Consider the following 19,452-nt stretch of genomic DNA (forward strand, 5'->3'; position numbering starts at 1 on the left):
TTAATGGCACTCTGAAATTAAAAATCTAGAAGTGCATGGAGGAAGCACACTTGTCCTGGGTAGATTATATGCCCATTGCATTATATTCAGTGAGGACCACCCCAAGGGGTAGAGAGAAGCTGTCACTGTTTGAAATACTAAGACAGGGTTGTATTTCCCTCAGCGGCTGCAGGCCTCCTACAGTTCCCTCACTGAATATGTCTTGGAGTTGCACAAACATTTGACTGTTACTCATAAACGTGTTCTTTCCTCTATCCCAGACCCCAACTGTATAACCGGCACAAACACACATTGGTACCAGGAGACTGGGTCATGGTCAAGAGACATATATGAGGAGACCACTGGAACCCAGATACAGTGAGCCATTTCACATACTACTGACCCCTGCCACTTCTGTCAAGCTCCAAGGCAAAGATGCTTGGATCAACGCCATCCAGTGAAAAAGGTCCTGATCCCCGGCAGCAGCAAAGATGATGACCCTGCCCCTTTGGACCATGCTGATGGCAATTGCATCCCTTGCCCTAACTCTCAATGAAGTACTAAAAGAGGACTGGGACAACAAACTGATAAGTATCACCAAGTCCTGCTGCGAGATATGGACTCTAAAGACTGTCCTAAGAACTGCTGAATATGCACCCATAGCCCAATATCCTGTAATACTATGTCATATCTCGCAGTGACCCTAACCCCATATGAGGCTTTCAACTATAGCTGTTTCCATGAAGAGACTTTTGATACTTCCGGTTACGCTGGAGGAAACCTCACTAGCAGCCATGTGGTATTGGCCAAGATTGTGAGGTGGGTGGAGAGTCCATGGTTACAGATAAATCTTATGGGTAGCTTAAAACATTGATATGAGCTGGACCTAGTACAAGGTAAATTTATAACACACAGGGTTAAGAAGTTTCCAGTAGGTGAGATTCCAGTAAAGCCTGCGATGCCCACACTCCGAGGACTAGGAAAGGTGTGAGAGCACTTCTATGATTCATGATGATAGACTTTTTCAGAAAAATAACCATGGAGTTTTGGACAATAGTGAGTTCTGGCTTACAGATTCTGCCCAGACTTGTGAGCGACTTGACCCATTTAATTACCCTTCTGAGTCTAAGACATGCTGAAGGAATGAGGTTGGTTTTCCAAACAACCGAACTTGGTGTGCCAAACCTCCGATGCAAGGACTTTTGACTTATATACATTGTCTTGGGAGACCAATTGATATCATACCCTGCATATTCCCTAAGGATTTATATCTAGTATGTGGTCACCAGGCCTATAAATGGCTTTTCTCAGGTGCAGAGGGAACCCGCACCTTAGCATGCCTTATGCCTGCTGCATTCATACTTCTGCATGGTGACCTAGATATAAATGCTGTCCCCAAATATTCTCTATACAAATGAGCTGCAGACAACCACCCCAGACGTAATGGTAGACCTCATATAGTGGAAATGAGGATAGGGAATAAGAGTATATTTATTTACCCTTTCATTACATAAATGTTGGTACTGCTAATGAATATAACAGCTAGATCTGGTATATTTGTTATGACATCACTATATAGAGAGATGTGCAAGATAAGACATCATAGCCCGTCAGTTAACACTTCAGCAAAATATCACAGTGCTCCTCCAGTAAACACATATGATGACATTTAAACAAGGTATCCGTCGGTGAACGGGATCTGTCCCCTCCAGGTTCACATAGCATGGGGAAGTAGCTGATGGATAAATTGTCTGTAAATAATAAAAAGGAAGGAATTGTTATGGTAAATATTTATACCTTAATTTGATTATTATTTTAAACAATTAAATCTACCTATATATATTTGATAATTTAATATTTTAATATTAGCTTTATAAGTGTTATTCATAAAAGCATTAACACGGGGCATTGTATGTTATATAGAGCTGTCTTTCTGTTACAGCTTTCCTCTGCTTTTTTTTTCCATTGTATAGTTAATTGGACAGGGCTAGTTTAATTCAAGGACATCTGCATCAGGTTCCAGAATTTACGACATAGTGATTTCCAATTAAAATACTTTCTGTGTTAGGAAAGGCACGTAGTCATCCCCTTTCTTCTGAGGGTGTAATAAAATACTTGTTGCTTGGGATCTGAGGGCAGACAAGAATTGTACACTCAGACAGTGGCTGTGTGTTATTTTCTTTTCTCCGATGCATCGTATTTATTTTATTTTATTTATTTAATTTGTACCAAAGATGGCAGATTTGGAGATAATTTGTATCTCAATCCAAATTAGCTCTTCTTGTAAGGGGCTACCACGACTTTACCTTTGACAGTCGGGTGCGTGAGACGCCATACATAACAGAATTGTAACTGAAGAAAAGCACGTTTTTCTTTTTTGTTAGTTGAGTGGCATAGGGATGCTTTACCTGATAAGTTATCTAAGGTGAGGTCTAATGTTAAATTGAGATCTCCACATAGAATCACTGTACCCTAGACTATGGGAAGTGCTTTGTCTATTCGGTCAAGTAAGAATTGGGCTTGACTTTGATTATCAGCATATGCATTAATAATTGTGAAGAGCCTGTTTTCAATTCTTAACATTAGATCTCAGTGGGTCCAGTGGCCCCTTGTAGAAGGGGGGTACAGTCATGTGTGGCGCCCCTGATGGTTCAGTCGCCACAGAGGTACTGCATCTCACCCAGAGGTGTGGTATCCCACTCTCAGGTAAGGATAGAGTGCTGCCCGGGACCCTAACACCTGCATCCAACACATCCACTTCAGTAGGGCAGGGCGAGATTGCTCCTAAGGGAGAGCACAGTCCCGGGTCCCTGGCTGGAGTGGAGGGGAACCAAGTGAGGGGGAACCATGTAGTGGGTGTGGGTGGAGGAAGAAGTTCAGGGGAGCACTTGTTAGGAAGATATAAAAGAGGGAACCATCTTGGAAAGTGAGGAGAGTCCGAGAAGCCAGTCTGAGAAGGAGGAGTGGAGGGAGCAGGGGCTCTGCACGAGCTCTGCACCAGTGCGGGCCTAGCCAGGGAGGCCCAAGACTGAGGAGAGGAAGAAAGAGAGAGGAGCAGGAAGGAAGGCTCCAGGAGGAACGAGGGGATTCTAGGGGTACGGGCAGTGCTGGAGGCCACCCGTACGCCCGAATCTACCTGGTGTGGAAGGATCAAGCCGCAGAGGGGACCGGCTCCTAAACTAGTGGAGAACTACAAGGCTCAGCTAGAAACCGGAGGCTGCTGTACTTGAAAGGTGCAGTGGCCACAACCACAATTACATCGCCGAAAAGGTGGCCACAGAGGGTCCAGGGGACTGCAGGTCGCCCGACAAGACCCGAGGCTACCGGATTGGGACACTGATTGTGAGACGTAGGGCAGGAGGGCGAGAGCCAGCGCAGAAAGATGACTGAGGAAGGCACATAGAAAGGGGTCCTGTCAGGCACTCTTGAACCACCTGAGGGATTGCTGAACCCCATACCTGGTGAACGCAGCGCGACGTGGGAAGTTACACCGGTACCTGTAACTTGGATTGCAACAACTGTGAGTAAAACCTGAAGACTGCACTCCATTGTCTCCATGAATTACTGCTGCACCATCACCCCCTGCACTACACAGCACTACAACGCCCAGAAACATCCATAACATCTCAGTACAGCCCTGGAGCTAAGCTCTACCTGTGGAGAGCTAAACCAACTCTGCTGCATTTACACCAGCTCCAGAGGACCTGCTCCGCAGCGGTGGCTCCATATAGCCGCATACCACAGGTGGCGTCACGAATAATATTGAGCGAGCACTAAAATGCTCGGGTGCTCGAAGCTCGGGCCAAGCTCACCGTGACACTCGGGTGCTCGACCCGAGCAACGAGCCCAATGTTAGTCTATGGGAGACCCGAGCATTTTTGCGGCAGCACCACCCGGCAATCTGTAGAAAGCCTAAAAAGTGCCCAAGACAATAGTGACAGTGCTCAAATGACATGGGGACAGCATGGGGACCGCCCCAGGAAGCATTTCTGACCCCCAGGTCACTGTTGTCAACAACATGGTCAGAGGTATTAAGCCACTTTTACGGGCTCACAATAAAACGTTCAAAAACTAAACTGAAACTGCTTTCCTGTGAAATATGTTAAGGAAGTTCCTTTCCAGGGTAAAGACTTGTGTATAAGGTAAAATAAATAACCAAAAACAAAAATACTCTTCCACACCTTGGGCTATGTTCACAAGTAGCATTTTTTATGCATTTTTGCACTTTTGTATTGCTTTCAACCGTGACAAATGCATTCACCAGGAAATGTCATTTTAACATTTTACAACCTTATCTGGCCATGTGCTGTGTGACACATGCATACAGTGCTGAAAAGACATGAGAACAGCATGGGGAAGACCCCTGGAAGCATCTCCGACACCCAGGTCACTGCCTAAAAGTGTGCCCATCAAGAGTGATCCTTGCCGCATCAGAAGATGCAGACTTGCAACTATCCCCGTGCAAGTCCTTGTCCCAGGGTAGTGTTCAATTGTACCTCCCCCATTCTCTGCCACCCACCCCCAGGCTGCAATACCATACTGCTTGCTTGCTTGCACTTGAAATTGGGCCTTTTAGGCATGTGGAGGCGGAATCTGGCCACCACGTCATGGCTGCGTCGGCGGCCTGGTATCCATACTCAGTCCCCAGCCGCCTGGCGGCCGGGTGTCCACGCTTGGTCTCCAGCCGCCAGGGGGCGGCCGGGTGTCCATACTTGGTCCCCAGCCGCTCTGCGGCCGGGTGCCCACACATGGTCCCCAGCCGCCTGGGGGCGGCCAGGTGTCCATAAGCGGTCCCCAGCCGCCCCTATTTGAAGGACAGCCTAACCACAAACACATGGACAAGTGAATGTGGCCAGGGATGGTCCATCTCACTGACGCCTTCACACTGGGTTAATATTGTGGAAGCCAGGACACAGTTGGACAATGAGATGCAACACGTCCTTCAGAAATAGAGGATTGCGGGTCCTGGGTCACTCAAGCTTAAACACAAAGTTCAGAAGGTTGACAGCAGCAGTAGTGGGCCTTCTACACAACGAGTAAATTATTCATGATCATGAGGCCATCCATCTCCTTAGCTTTCTGTTCCTTGGAATGCAAGCGCATGTATGTAGTAGCTTCTAGGCCTGAGGTGGTCAGCGTTTTGGCGCATATCCTACCTCCTCCGAGGATTGCTGGATGTTTTCCTGCTACTATCCCAGTTCTATGACTCCCGTTAAAACAAAGCTTCAGGTGATGAATGATGGATGAGGTGGTGGCAAAGAAGAAAGAGCAGGATGAACCCGGACCATTCACATCAATATCAGGCCAGTCAACCACACATGTCTTGTAGGATATGGTTCTGTACCAAAAGGAGCAGTTCGGCTACACAGTTATAGGGCATACAGTGAGTGCAATGCCTACCAAAAATTTCGAGGCACTCCAATGCACCTTGGAAGTGACATGGAGGTCAGAGGGCCTTAAATAAACCATTTTTTCCATTTATAGCAACTGGGTCTCCTGTACACTGTTGGCCTAAGCAGTGAATGGAAGGCTTTCCAAAAATTATGTGAAACTGTTATGCCCCTTGAAACAGACGCGGATTGCAGCGTACTAAAAACCTTCTACCCATTATTGGGGAGTGGGTCTCCCTTAGTGTTCACCTATGCATTGAAAAGCAAAAGCTGACTAAAATTAGGAGGAAATGCATTGCCCGTTGGAAGAGTCGTGGAGGTTAGAGTTAATTAAAAACAACATTTCAATGCTCCTTGGAAGAGCTGTGGAGTTCAGAGTGGTTTAACAAGACAATTTTAATGCCCATTGGAAGAGACGTGGAGGTCACAGTAGCTTAACAAGACGGTTTTAATGCCCCTTGGAAGAGTGGTGGAGGTTACAATGGAATAAAAAGACAATATCAATGCCCATTGGAAGAGTGGTGGAGGTCGCAGTAGCTTAACAAGACTGTTTTAATGCCCCTTGGAAGAGTGGTGGAGGTCGCAGTGGAATAAAAAGACAATATCAATGATCCTTGGAAGAGTGGTGGAGGTCGCAGTGGAATAAAAAGACAATATCAATGCCCCATGGTAGAGACGTGGAGGTCACAGTAGCTTAACAAGACGGTTTTAATGCCCTTTGGAAGAGACGTGGAGGTCACAGTAGCTTAACAAGACGGTTTTAATGCCCCTTGGAAGAAAGGTGGACGTCACAGTAGCTTAACAAGACGGTTTTAATGCCCTTTGGAAGAGACGTGGAGGTCACAGTAGCTTAACAAGACGGTTTTAATGCCCCTTGGAAGAGTGGTGAAGATCGCAGTGGAATAAAAAGACAATATAATGCCCCATGGAAGAGACGTGGAGGTCTCAGTAGCTTAACAAGACGGTTTTAATGCCCCTTGGAAGAAACGTGGAGGTCACAGTAACTTAACAAGACGGTTTTAATGCCCTTTGGAAGAGACATGGAGGTCACAGTAGCTTAACAACACGGTTTTAATGCCCCTTGGAAGAGTGGTGAAGGTCGTAGTTGAATAAAAAGACAATATCAATGCCCCTTGGAAGAGTTGTGGAGGTTGCAGTAGCTTAACAAGACGGTTTTAATGCCCCTTGGAAGAGTGGTGGAGGTCGCAGTGGAATAAAAAGACAATATCAATGATCCTTGGAAGAGTGGTGGAGGTCGCAGTGGAATAAAAAGACAAAATCAATGCCCCATGGAAAAGACGTGGAGGTCACAGTAGCTTAACAAGACGGTTTTAATGCCCTTTGGAAGAGACGTGGAGGTCACAGTAGCTTAACAAGACAGTTTTAATGCCCCTTGGAAGAGACGTGGAGGTCACAGTAGCTTAACAAGACCGTGTTAATGCCCCTTGGAAGAGGGGTGGAGGTCGCAGTGGAATAAAAAGGCAATATCAATGCCCCTTGGAAGAGTGGTGGAGGTCGCAGTGGAATAAAAAGACAATATCAATGCCCCTTGGAAGAGTGGTGGAGGTCGTAGTGGAATAAAAAGACAATATCAATGCCCCGTGGAAGAGACGTGGAGGTCACAGTAGCTTACAAAATGCCCCTTGGAAGAGACGTGGAGGTCACAGTAGCTTAACAAGACAGTTTTAGTGCCCCTTGGAAGAGACGTGGAGGTCACAGTAGCTTAACAAGACGGTTTTAATGCCCCTTGGAAGAGTGGTGGAGGTCACAGTGGAATAAAAAGACAATATCAATGCCCCTTGGAAGAGTGTTGGAGGTCGCAGTGGAATAAAAAGACAATATCAATGCCCCTTGGAAGAGTGGTGGAGGTTACAGTGGAATAAAAAGACAGTATCAATGCCCCTTGGAAGAGTGGTGGAGGTCGCAGCAGCTTAACAACACGGTTTTAATGCCCCTTGGAAGAGTGGTGGAGGTCGCAGTGGAATAAAAAGACAATATCAATGCCCTTTGGAAGAGTGGTGGAGGTCGCAGTGGAATAAAAAGACAATATCAATGCCCCTTGGAAGAGTGGTGGAGGTCGCAGTGGAATAAAAAGACAATATCAATGCCCCATGGAAGAGACGTGGAGGTCACAGTAGCTTAAGAAGACTGTTTTAATGCCCCTTGGAAGAGACATGGAGGTCACAGTAGCTTAACAAGACAGTTTTAATGCCCCTTGGAAAAGACGTGGAGGTCACAGTAGCTTAACAAGACTGTTTTAATGCTCCTTGGAAAAGACATGGAGGTCACAGTAGCTTAACAAGATGGTTTTAATGCCCCTTGGAAGAGTGGTGGAAGTCGCAGTGAAATAAAAAGACAATATCAATGCCCCTTGGAAGAGACGTGGAGGTCACAGTAGCTTAACAAGACAGTTTTAATGCCCCTTGGAAAAGACGTGGAGGTCACAGTAGCTTAACAAGACGGTTTTAATGCCCCTTGGAAGAGTGGTGGAGGTCACAGTCGAATAAAAAGACAATATCAATGCCCCTTGGAAGAGTGGTGGAGGTCGCAGTGGAATAAAAAGATAATATTAATGCCCCTTGGAAGAGTGGTGGAGGTTACAGTGGAATAAAAAGACAATATCAATGCCCCTTGGAAGAGTGGTGGAGGTTGCAGTAGCTTAACAAGATGGTTTTAATGCCCCTTGGAAGAGTGGTGGAGGTCGCAGTGTAATAAAAAGACAATATCAATGCCCCTTGGACGAGTGGTGGAGGTCGCAGTGGAATAAAAAGACAATATCAATGCCCCTTGGAAGAGTGGTGGAGGTCGCAGTGGAATAAAAAGACAATATCAATGCCCCGTGGAAGAGACGTGGAGGTCACAGTAGCTTAACAAGACGGTTTTAATGCCCCTTGGAAGAGACGTGGAGGTCACAGTAGCTTAGCAAGACAGTTTTAATGCCCCTTGGAAAAGACGTGGAGGTCACAGTAGCTTAACAAGATGGTTTTAATGCCCCTTGGAAAGACGTGGAGGTCACAGTAGCTTAACAAGACGGTTTTAATGCCCCTTGGAAGAGTGGTGGAAGTCGCAGTGGAATAAAAAGACAATATCAATGCCCCTTGGAATAGTGGTGGAGGTCGCAGTGGAATAAAAAGACAATATCAATGCCCCTTGGAAGAGACGTGTAGGTCACAGTAGCTTAACAAGACGGTTTTAATGCCCCTTGGAAGAGTGGTGGAGGTCGCACTGGAATAAAAAGACAATATCAATGCCCCATGGAAGAGACGTGGAGGTCACAGTAGCTTAAGAAGACGGTTTTAATGTCCCTTGGAAGAGACATGGAGGTCACAGTAGCTTAACAAGATGGTTTTAATTCCCCTTACAAGAGCCATGCAGTACAGGATATTAAAAACATTATTTCCATTATTGGGGAGTGGGTCTCCCACAGTCTATGCCTATGGCTTCCAAACAAAAGCTGCCAAAAATTAGGACAGAGGAACCTGCAATGCTGGCAACACGGACCACAGTCACCCTGGTTGTATAGTGGTCGTGTACGCTGAGGATAAGGAGAAGAGCAAAAAACAGCCGAAATGAGGAAGCGTATACCCATGTGTGGGTGTGAAGCGGTGCATGGGAATACACCTCCTGAAACAACACAGTGGATTTGACTTTATGTTACTCTGCTGTCATTTGGTGGTGATGAAAAGTCTGGCCAATCCAGCCCTTGTTCATTTTGATAAGGGTCAGCTTGTCAGCATTGTCATTTGACAGGCTTATCAGTTATAATTCCCCCAGCGGCACTAAAAACACGCTCCGATAACATAGGCAGGGTAGGGCAGGACCTCCAAGGTGTACAGAGCGAGTTCATTCCAAGTGTCCAGCTTGGATACCCAATAATTAAAAGGCACAGAGGAATCACGGAGGACGCTGGTACGGTCGGCAAGGTACTCCCTCACCATCTTTTAAAACTTTCCACTCCTTGTGAGAGTACCCCGTACCTCAGGGCCTGTAAGATGGGCGGGTCTCAGAAAACTGTCCCAGAACATTGACAGTGTTCCCCTGCCTCTGCTGGATTGGAGTTGCGTCTCTCTCGCCTGTACGCCTTGGTTGGTCAATGAACTGTGACCTCTGCCGCTAGCGTGTTCAGATGGGAATTTTTTTAACAGTTCTGCAGCAAGGGCCTTCTGGTACTGCCCCATTTTTGTAGACCTCTCCACCTCAGGAATAAGAGAGTGAAAGTTCCCCGTGTAGCGGGGGTCTAAAAGTGTCACCAACCAGTAATGACTGTCACCCAACATTTTGACAACGCGAGGGTCATGGTTAAGGCAGCGTAACATAAAGTCAGCCATGCGTGCCAGACTGGTAATGGCCAAGACTTTCGTGTCCTCACCAAGATGACGGCTGACCATGCTCTCCTCCTCCTCCTCCCCCCTGTCCTCAGGCCACCCACGTTGAACCGACGGTATGACAGTTGTACAGGTACTACCGTCTACAGTGCATGATACCAGCTCCTGTTCTTCCTCCTCCTCCTCTCCCTCATTGTCCCCCAATGCACGTTGGGATGAGATGAGGCTGGGCTGTGTATAATCGCCTGCTATGGGTTCTTGATCCATCTCATCATACTCTGGCTGCAATGCCTCCTCTTTAATTCTCTGCAGAGAGCGTTGCACAAGACAGACAAGTGGGATGCTAACGCTAATGATGGAGTCATCGCCACTCACCATCTTGGTGGACTCCTCAAAGTTTGTCAGGATGGTACATATGTCAGACATCCAGGTCCACTCCTGAGGGCTTATATGTGGAGTCTGACCTGAATATTGACGGCCTTGTTGCAGCTGGTACTCCACAACTGCTCTCTTCTGCTCACAAATTCTTTGCAACATGTGGAGGGTAGAGTTCCAATGTGTGGGAACATCACACACCAGTCGGTGTGCCGGAAGCTGCAAACGCTGCTGTAACACAGCAAGGGCAGTGGAAGCTGTAGCCGACTTCCGAAAATGAGCTGACAGGCGGCGTACTTTGACGAGCAGATTTGGCAACTCGGGGTACGATTTAAGAAACCGCTGAACCACAAGATTAAGCACATGAGCCAGGCATGGTACGTGTGTGATCTCACCTCGCCTCAGAGCCGCCACCAGGTTACGGCCATTGTACCACACTACCATGCCTGCATGTAGGTTCAGCGGTCTCAGCCACAGATCTGCCTGCTCTTTCACAGCTGTCCACATCTCACAAGCAGTGTGAGGTTTATCACCTAAGCTTATGAGTTTCAGCACAGCCTGTTGCCGCTTGGTTGAGGCAGTACTGCAGTGCTTCCAGCTTGTTGATGATGTGGTGATATCTGAGATGGAGGCTGAACATGAGGAGGAGGAGGATTATATACAGTAGCTGTACACTGTGGGGGAACTCTGACTGACATAGGGCCAGCAATCCTCGGTGTGGGGAGGATGTGTTCCGTCCCAAGATCCGACTGGGTCCTGGCTTCCACTATGTTTACCCAGTGTGCCGTCACGGAGATGTACCGTCCCTGGCCACAAACACCTGTCCACGTGTCCGTTGTCAGGTGGACTCTCCAAGTAACTGCATTGTTGAGGGCGCGGCAGATGTTTTGGGACACGTGCTTGTGTAGTGCGGGGATGGCACACCGGGCAAAATAGTGTCGGCTCGGGACCGAGTACCGAGGGATGGCCACCGCCATAAGGTTGCGGAAGGATTCCGTTTCCACCAGCCTAAAAGGCAGCATTTCCAACGCAAGCAGTCGTGAAATGTGCGAATTTAGGACTGTGGCCTGTGGGGCGTTGGCTGCGAATTTGCACTTTCGTTCAAAGCTCTGGGATAAGGACAATTGAACGCTGCGGTGGGATGTGGACGTGGATGTTGATGCTGTTTCTTGAGAAACTGCCATAACAAGTGAAGACTGAGAGGAGGGGGCATTTTTGCATGCTGAATGGACAGGGGATAGCCTTGCACGCACAACAGGGGGTTCTCTTACAGGCACAACAGCGGAAGAAGCAATGGTGACACCCGCTGACACTGGTCGTGGACCCTGGGGTTCGCCCCACAAAGTCGAGTGCTTTGCTGCCATGTGCCTGATCATGCTGGTGGTGGTTAGGCTGATAGTTTTGTCACCCCTGCTGATGCTGGCCTGGCAGGTGGTACTGTAGTGCCCCGAGGGTTCGGCCGCTACAGGGGTATAGCACCTCTGCCAGAGGTGTGGTATTCCACTCCCAGGTAAGGATGGAGTATGGACCCGGTCTCAGTTAGCTGCATACAGCACACTCACCCCATTTCCGAGGGACAGCTCAACGGTACTCCCATTAGACAGAAATGCAGGTACGACAGACCATGTCCCTGGCTGGAGTGGGGAGGGGGGAGGAATACCCAGTGATGTAGGAGCAGATAGGGGTTGGTTCCTGAGCGTAGGTAGGAGCCCATTGGTTGCTGGTCACCTGGGCTCATGGCTAGAGGGAGGTATATAAGGTGGGCACCATCTTAGATCAGGGTTCAGTTCAGTCTGTGCGGAGAGAGGAGAAGACAGGGAGTAGAGGCTCTGTAGGAGCTCTACTACAGAGTGGGCCTAGTGAGAGGCTGAGGAGGAGAGTGGAGAGAGAGAGGAGGTGAAGGGGAGCTGGGGTTACGTCTCAGCCCAGCTCCACGAGAAAGGAGAAGAAGGAGAAACAGAAAAGAGGAGGAAGAGACAGAGGAACAGAGGGGCTCAGGAACAAGAAGGTGGAAGGGACCCTAAGAACCCACGAGAATACAGGCTGAAGGGTCAGACAGATTAAGGGTGCCGGATCCCAAGTTGGTGGAGGAGAAACTACCCTCAGCCAAAGACCGGACGTCGTGATCATTTATTGGTGCGACACCTCATTAAACCTGCTAGGAAGGCACCATATAGAACAGCGGGGAACGGGATCCACGTTTACCCGCACAAGTTTTCGGCAGCTGGACAAAAGTGGGTCACTGGTGAGGCAGGCTAGAGGAAGGATTGAAGGGGGTCCTGAGCCATACTTCTGAGCTGCCTGGGAGTTGACTGAGCCCCTCACCTGGTGGACGCAGCACGGCTTGGGCAGTCATTGCCAGCTGAAGTGACTTGGATATTAACCGTGAGTAAAGACCCTGGACTGCAGTACGTTGTCTGTGTGCTTTTTCGCTCCTCCGGCACTACCGGTACTGGGACTCTCACCACCATCACCCCCACCATCCACTACACTGCCCTGGGGCTGCACTCTTCCCGTGGGGAGTCACACCATCCCAGCTGCATACATCATCAGCCCCAGCGGACTGCCTTGCAGCGGCGGTTCCTAATAACCGCAATCCACGGGTGGCGTAGTCGGACATTATCAACAGCACATAGCAGACTACCATTGGTCTGACCACCCTGAGCCACGGAGCCGGGTTGCCACTACTACCCCCATCGTCTCCCTATTGCCCGGATCCGAGTGCCCCACGGCCCAGGGGGCGAGTCAGTACAAATGGCCTTTTTGGGGTTATCAGCAGAGTCTTTAAAAAACTCCAGACTCTGGAAGACCTACCGGTTGTACTGGCAACGTCCCTCGTGTTGGTGTTACGGGGAACAGTTGCCCGCCTTCTGTCTGCGGCCACCACACTGCTTCTTCCTGCCTGTTGGGGTACTCTGCCTCCCTCCCCCTGTGTGCTGCTGGCCTCGCTCTGCGTGTCCTCCTGCCACTTCGGGTCAGTTACTAGATCATCCACCACCTCCTCCTCTTCCACTTCCGCACCACGGTCCTCCTCCTCATTTCGTGGCAATTGTGTCTCGTCATCGTCCACCTCTTGTGACAAATTACCAGCGTCGTCTTTCTGTGGCTGTGGCTGTTCAAATATTTGGCCATCGCTACATGAGATCTCCTCTTCCACCACTTCAAGCGGAGCAGGCGAGGGGCACAAATATGGAAATGGACCAGTAAACAGCTCTTCAGACTGTCCAACTGTGGGATCAGTTGCTGTCTGACGACAGGGAGGAAGGAGCATCAGGGTGAGGAGGAGTATGCAGTCGAGACTCACAGCTACTAAGACTTGACCGTGTGGAAGACAGACCGGAGGTGGTGGTGCCCAGGTAACTGGAAGTATTCTGCTATCCAATTAATATCCTGTTCACACTGATCAGTTCGCAATAGTGGTGCTGTTGTGTGCTTCCCTAGTAATTCGGTCAAGAACTGGGAGCGAGAAGATGTGGCTGTTGGTTGTGGCACATTTTCACCTTGGCCACGGCCCCATCCTCTGCACGCACCATCACCAGAACGTCCAGTTCCACGTCCCTTGCCATGCACCTTGCCCATTGTAAATGAAGTAAAATAGCTTACACTCGCACTATCAATGGCAAAAGGGTCATAAAAAGGAGATTTGAACCGTGGAAGAGGAAAACCACAGTTCTAGTTCTCTGGCCTTACACCAGACTCTTTTAAACAGATATATTGGTGTCTGAATAGTCAGCGAGACACTGAAAATGTTTTTTTTATGCAAAAAGTGGAGAATACAGAGATTTGAACCGTGGAACTGCAAAACCACAGTTATAATTTCCTGGTGTATACCAGACTTGTTAAAATAGATATATTTGTGTCTGAACAGTCAGCGACACACTCAAACTGTTTTTTTTTTATGGAAAAAAGGCAAGCAGGTTGATAACACCCAGATTTGAACCGTGAAAGAGGAAAAACACAGTTCTATTTCTCTGGCCTACACCAGACTCTTTTAAACAGATATATTGGTGTCTAAACAGTCAGTGAGACACTGAAAATGTTTTTTTTTATGCAAAAAAAAGACAAAAAAGGGTAGAATACAGAGATTTGAACCGTGGAACTGCAAAACCACAGTTATAATTTCCTGGTGTATACCAGACTTGTTAAAATAGATATGTGGCACCCCAGAGGGTCTGGTTGCCACAGTGGTAGTAATACCATGTCTGGGAGCAAAACAGGAGTTTCTTGGTCAGGGAACACACTATATGCAACACCTCCTGCTCCAGACCAGAAAAGGGGAGGATCCTGCCCTATTTAACTGGATCTGGAGGTGGGGTTGAGTCTGAGTCTGTTCAGTGTGAGGAGTCAAGCAGGACACTAAGGAGCAAGTGACGCGCCCCCTGGGCCGTGTGTGTTTTGGGATACCCGGAACCGGACCCATTGTGGATGCTGGGGGGTTGTAGTCCTTGCGTGGCGGGGACCCGATCCCGTGGCTCAGGGTAGTCAACTCCAATGGTCAATTGGCAGCTTACCAGGTCTTGCTCTCATTAGGTAAGCCGGGGTGCAGTTGGTAGAACCCACTGGGATATGGTTATACAAGTCCATCAGAACCGGCAGTTTCTCAGGCCACAGGCTGCCTTCCTCCAGGGGCAACGTCTTGAGCAGGTCCAGTACTACCTGGTTCATTTTCTCACACATCCCGTTGGTTTGGGGGTGGTAAGTCATTGTCCTTTTCTTCCTGCAGCCATACAGGTTGCAGAATTCCTGGAAGACTTCAGCCTCGAACGCTGGACCTTGATCAGTCAACACTTGCTCTGGATATCCGTGCGGGCGGCAGAAATGCTGCTGAAAGGCTCTGGTGGCCGTCTGAGCGGTTAAGTCTTTGACAGGGACCACCACTAGGAACCGGGAGTAGTGATCTACGATTGTGAGGGCGTAGACGTATCCCGAACTGCTTGGAGCCAGCTTTACGTGGTCCAGGGCCACCAGCTCAAGGGGTTGCTTTGTGATGATGGGCTGCAGTGGAGTCTTCTGGCTGGCGCGGTCCTTCCTCCTTAGGTTGCACGGGCCACAGTCTCTGCACCATCTCTCTATAGCCCCTCTCATGCCTACCCAGAAGAACCGCTCACGCAACAGGAACTCCAGCTTCTTCCATCCAAATTGCCCTGCTCCGTCATGGTATGCTTCTAGGACCATAGCCGCATCCCGCCTTGGGACCACTACCTGCCAGATCAGCTCATGTGTTCGAGAGTTGATGGTTCTGCGGAACAGCCTCCTCTCGTAGAGAAACAGCTTGCTCCTCTCTTTCCACAGCTGATTGGCCTCTTCTGGAGCATCCGGATCAAGGTGGGCATCAGCCTGGGTCAGCATCTCTTTTACCAGGCGGACTGCGGGGTCACTATCTTGTGTCTCTGCCCAGCCGTGGTGGGGTAAGGGATTTAACGTAGCGGTGGCAGAGCACCTCTCCTTTACGCAGTGGGAACACTGGGTGATCCCATGATGGTGGAATGCAGGGAGTTCAATTTCTTCCAGTTCTTCTGGATCCTCTCCCCCGTCCTACAAGTGAGGCATTCTGGACAATGCATCTGCGTTGGCATTTGCACGCCCTGTCCGGTATTTGATGGTAAATTCATAATTGGACAGCCGGGCCATCCATCTCTGCTCTAGGGCACCAAGTCTTGCAGTGTCCAGGTGTGTCAACGGGTTGTTGTCCGTGTACACCGTGAACTTAGAAGAAGCCAGGTAATGCTTGAAGCGTTCGGTGACTGCCCACACCACTGCCAGGAACTCTAGCTTGAAGGAGCTATAATTCTCAGGGTTTCTCTCTATGGGTCTCAGCTTTCTGCTAGCATAAGCAATTACCCATTCTCTGCCCTGCTGGATCTGGGACAGTACGGCTCCTAGCCCCACATTACTGGCGTCGGTGTAGAGGATAAAAGGCTGGCCGTAATCAGGGTAGGCCAGGATCTCATCCCCCGTGAGGGCCATCTTCAGCTGGCGGAAAGACTCCTCCTCCAGCTTGTCCCACTTAAAGGGCGGCTTCTGACTTTTAGTCTTTGACTGACCTAACAGGAGGTCCTGCATAGGGGCTGCCATTTTGGTGAACCCGGAGATGAATCTTCTGTAGTAGCCTACCAACCCGAGGAACTGCCGCACTTCCTTTATGCTGGAGGGTCTTGGCCAGTCCTTAATCACCGTGATCTTGTCAGGGTCTGGGGCTACTCTGTCAGCACTCACCACGTGTCCCAGGTACTGCACTTTTGGCTTCAGTAGATGACACTTGGAGGGTTTCACTTTTAGGCCGAAGCCTGCCAGGGCATCGAACACCTCTGCCAGGTGCTTTAGATGGTCCTCATAGGTCTTGGAATACACGATGATATCGTCCAGGTAGAGTAGGACCGTCTCGAAATTTCTGTGCCCCAGACAGCACTCCATCAGCCTCTGGAAGGTCCCTGGTGCGTTGCAGAGTCCGAATGGCATACAGTTGAATTCACTGAGACCCATCGGGGTGGTGAAGGCGGTCTTCTCCTTGTCCGACTCTGCTACAGGAACCTGCCAGTACCCGCTTGTGAGATCCAAAGTAGAGAAGAAGTTACCAGATTTTAATGCAGCCAAAGACTCCTCTATCCTAGGTAACGGGTACGCATCTTTGTGTGTTATTCTGTTGACCTTTCTATAATCTACAAACATCCTCATCGTGTCATCCTTCTTTTTTACAAGAACTAGAGGAGCTGCCCTGGTGCTACAGCTATCCCTGATCACCCCAGCCTCCTTCATTTCTCGCAACATACCCTTGGCATTCTTATAGTGTGCAGGGCGTACAGGCCGGTATCTTTCTTTTATGGGTGGATGGTCTCCTGTGGGGATTTGGTGTTCTACCCCCTTTACTTGCCCAAAGTCTAGCGGGTGTTTACTAAAGACTCTTTCGTACTCCTGAACCACCAGGTAGACTCCCTGTTTTGCTGTGAGGGAGTGGAGTCGGTGCCCACATGCAGTTTCTGACACCAGTCCTCCATTTGTTTCTTGGAGCCGTTACCCTCCTCTGGTTGAGATGGAGGCAAGGGTTCCACGGCCTTTACAGAGTTCTGGTTAATGGTGAACAATTTGGCTAGAGTGGCATACCGGGACAAGTGTACTTCTCTTTCCCCAATATTTAGGATGCGGACTGGTACCCTCCCATGGCGGACATCAACCACCCCCCATGCTGTCAAAATGGTGGGCCTACTGTCTGAGTAAACGGGTTCTACCATAGCTTGGTAGTCTGGCACCAGATCATCATTTCACTTTTTGGGGGCATGGTGATAGGGAATGGGTCACTCATCCTAACGCTACCAATCTCACCACCAGACAGGTCCACCTGTTGCCGCTTCATCAGGGCTCTGATCTCCTTTTGTAAGACACGCTGCTGGCTGGAGCTGGCATTCATTGCAACCTGCTGTAATATAACAATTATCTCTGAAAGACAATTTTCAATTACGTTAGTACCCAAGGTTATTTTAGGGTGACTTTCACGACGGTCAATGTCCACAATAATCAGTCCTTGCGCCGGCAGTTCAACTTTACCAATTTTGATGGTCACCTCCTTGATCCCCACCTGCGGCACGGGCTGACCATTGCTGGCGATGATGCTCAAGTCATTATCTGGGTAGCGGGTAATATCCGTGTCATCCCAGTACCGCTTGAAAAGCACATAGGGGATGGTGGTTACCTGTGACCCGGTGTCCAACAGTGCACTCATGGGAATGCCATCCAGTACCACAGGCAAGACCGGTCGTCCCCCCTCATACTTGTCACGCCAGTTTGACGGGCCTGATGATCTTACACCTGGGGGTTGGCCCTCTGCCCCAGGTTTCGCCCGTTTAAATTACAGTACCTCGCAATATGTCCTGGCTGGCTGCAGCGGCGGCAGATGGGTTGTCCATCCTGGTCGTAGCGGTCCGTTGGCTTCCCTCTGGACGGCGGGATCCTCTTCTGTCGGCGCCACGGGACGTCCTCCAGACTGGTAGCCAGCTGGATCTTTCCTGGAGAGGATACCTGTAACGACTGCACAGTCCTGGTTAGTGCGGCAACGCTTTTAGTCAGTTCTTGGACCTGATGGTGCAGGTCTGTAGATGGGGTACTATTCTGTGCGTTGGCTCCTGCAGATTCTGTAGACTGGGGCGCCTCCTCTTGGTGATAAGTGATAGCAGGGCGCCTGGAGGCCGCAACACCACCGGGTACGGGTTCTCGGAGTACCCGGATGGCTCTGTCCTTAAACTGTGCAAAGTCTAACCCAGGGTTCTGCAGGGCCATCAGGCGTAACTGAGTTCTGTGGGTGCTGGACAGCAGACCCTCAATGAATTGTTCAGTCAGCAGTTCATCTGCATTCCTCACACTATCAGGGTCTGCCTGCTTGATGGCTCTCAGGGCCTCTTGCAAGTTCAAAGCATAGTCTCTTATACTGTCTTGGGCCCGCTGCTTGCACCCATAAAATCTCATTTTGATCTCTGCTGAGGTGCGGGTATCAAAAGTGTCCTTTAGACGGGCTAAAATCTCCTTCACGGTCCCCTTGTCCCTGACTGACCAGGACTTTACTTCTCGTTGGGCCGCGCCGGTTAACTGGCCTATCAGTATGGTCACTTTTTGTTCCTCCGTCAGGGGGTACACCTTGAATAGGCTCTCCTTAAAGTCGCTCAGGATATGCGACTCCCCTGAGTACTGGGGCAACCAGGCCGCTCCGGGGATATAAGGCATCGTGAACGGCATTACTGCGGCAGCGGCCGCGCTGGCGGTGACAGTTCCCTCCGCTTCCGTCATCCTCTTCCCCCCTAGTCAACCATGGCCTACGTTCCGTTGCTTTTCTTCTGTAGGCCGCGGCTCCGCAGGGGATCGTCGGGGTTGAGGACCTTGCGCAGCGTCCTGGTGACATCAGCGTCCGCTCGGCTCCTTTCAGGACCTTGCGCAGCGTCCGTGCGTAAGGCGGGGCTCCAGTTCTCGCGCGCCTTCGTCGTCCACGCCCCTCTTCTTCCCGCGCAGCGTCCCAGAGATGGCGCCTGATGGCGGGAAAATGGCCGCGGATGGCGGGAAACTCCACCAAAGTAAGTTTTACAGTCTTTCTTCAGGCACGCAGTACCCGTTGGTGGCGGGCACGAAATCCTGCCGACTACGCCAAAAGTTGACACGCCCCCTGGGCCGTGTGTGTGTGGGGATACCCGGAACCGGACCCGTTGCGGATGCTGGGGGTTGTAGTACTTGCGTGGCGGGGACCCGGTCCCGTGGCTCAGGGTAGTCAACTCAAATGGTGGTCTATTTGTGTGGTTTTATGATATTTAAATGTCCGACTACGCCACCCGTGGATTGCGGTCAGAGAGTACCGCCGCTGCAGGACAGACCGCTGAGGCTGATATTGGAAATGCAGCAGAGAA

General features: G+C 49.8%; 1 pseudogene; it reads left to right on the top strand.

Annotated features, from left to right (window-relative positions):
* Window positions 1-1,017: 1,017 nt before the first annotated feature.
* LOC141157734 (meiotic recombination protein DMC1/LIM15 homolog) overlaps window positions 1,018-19,452 on the top strand; it is a 179,790-nt pseudogene continuing 161,355 nt past the window's right edge.

The sequence above is a fragment of the Phyllobates terribilis genome, unplaced genomic scaffold (assembly GCF_046119375.1).
Source record: "Phyllobates terribilis strain yellow unplaced genomic scaffold, ASM4611937v1 Scaffold_8__6_contigs__length_399053987, whole genome shotgun sequence".
In the NCBI taxonomy this organism is placed as follows: Eukaryota; Metazoa; Chordata; class Amphibia; order Anura; family Dendrobatidae; genus Phyllobates; species Phyllobates terribilis.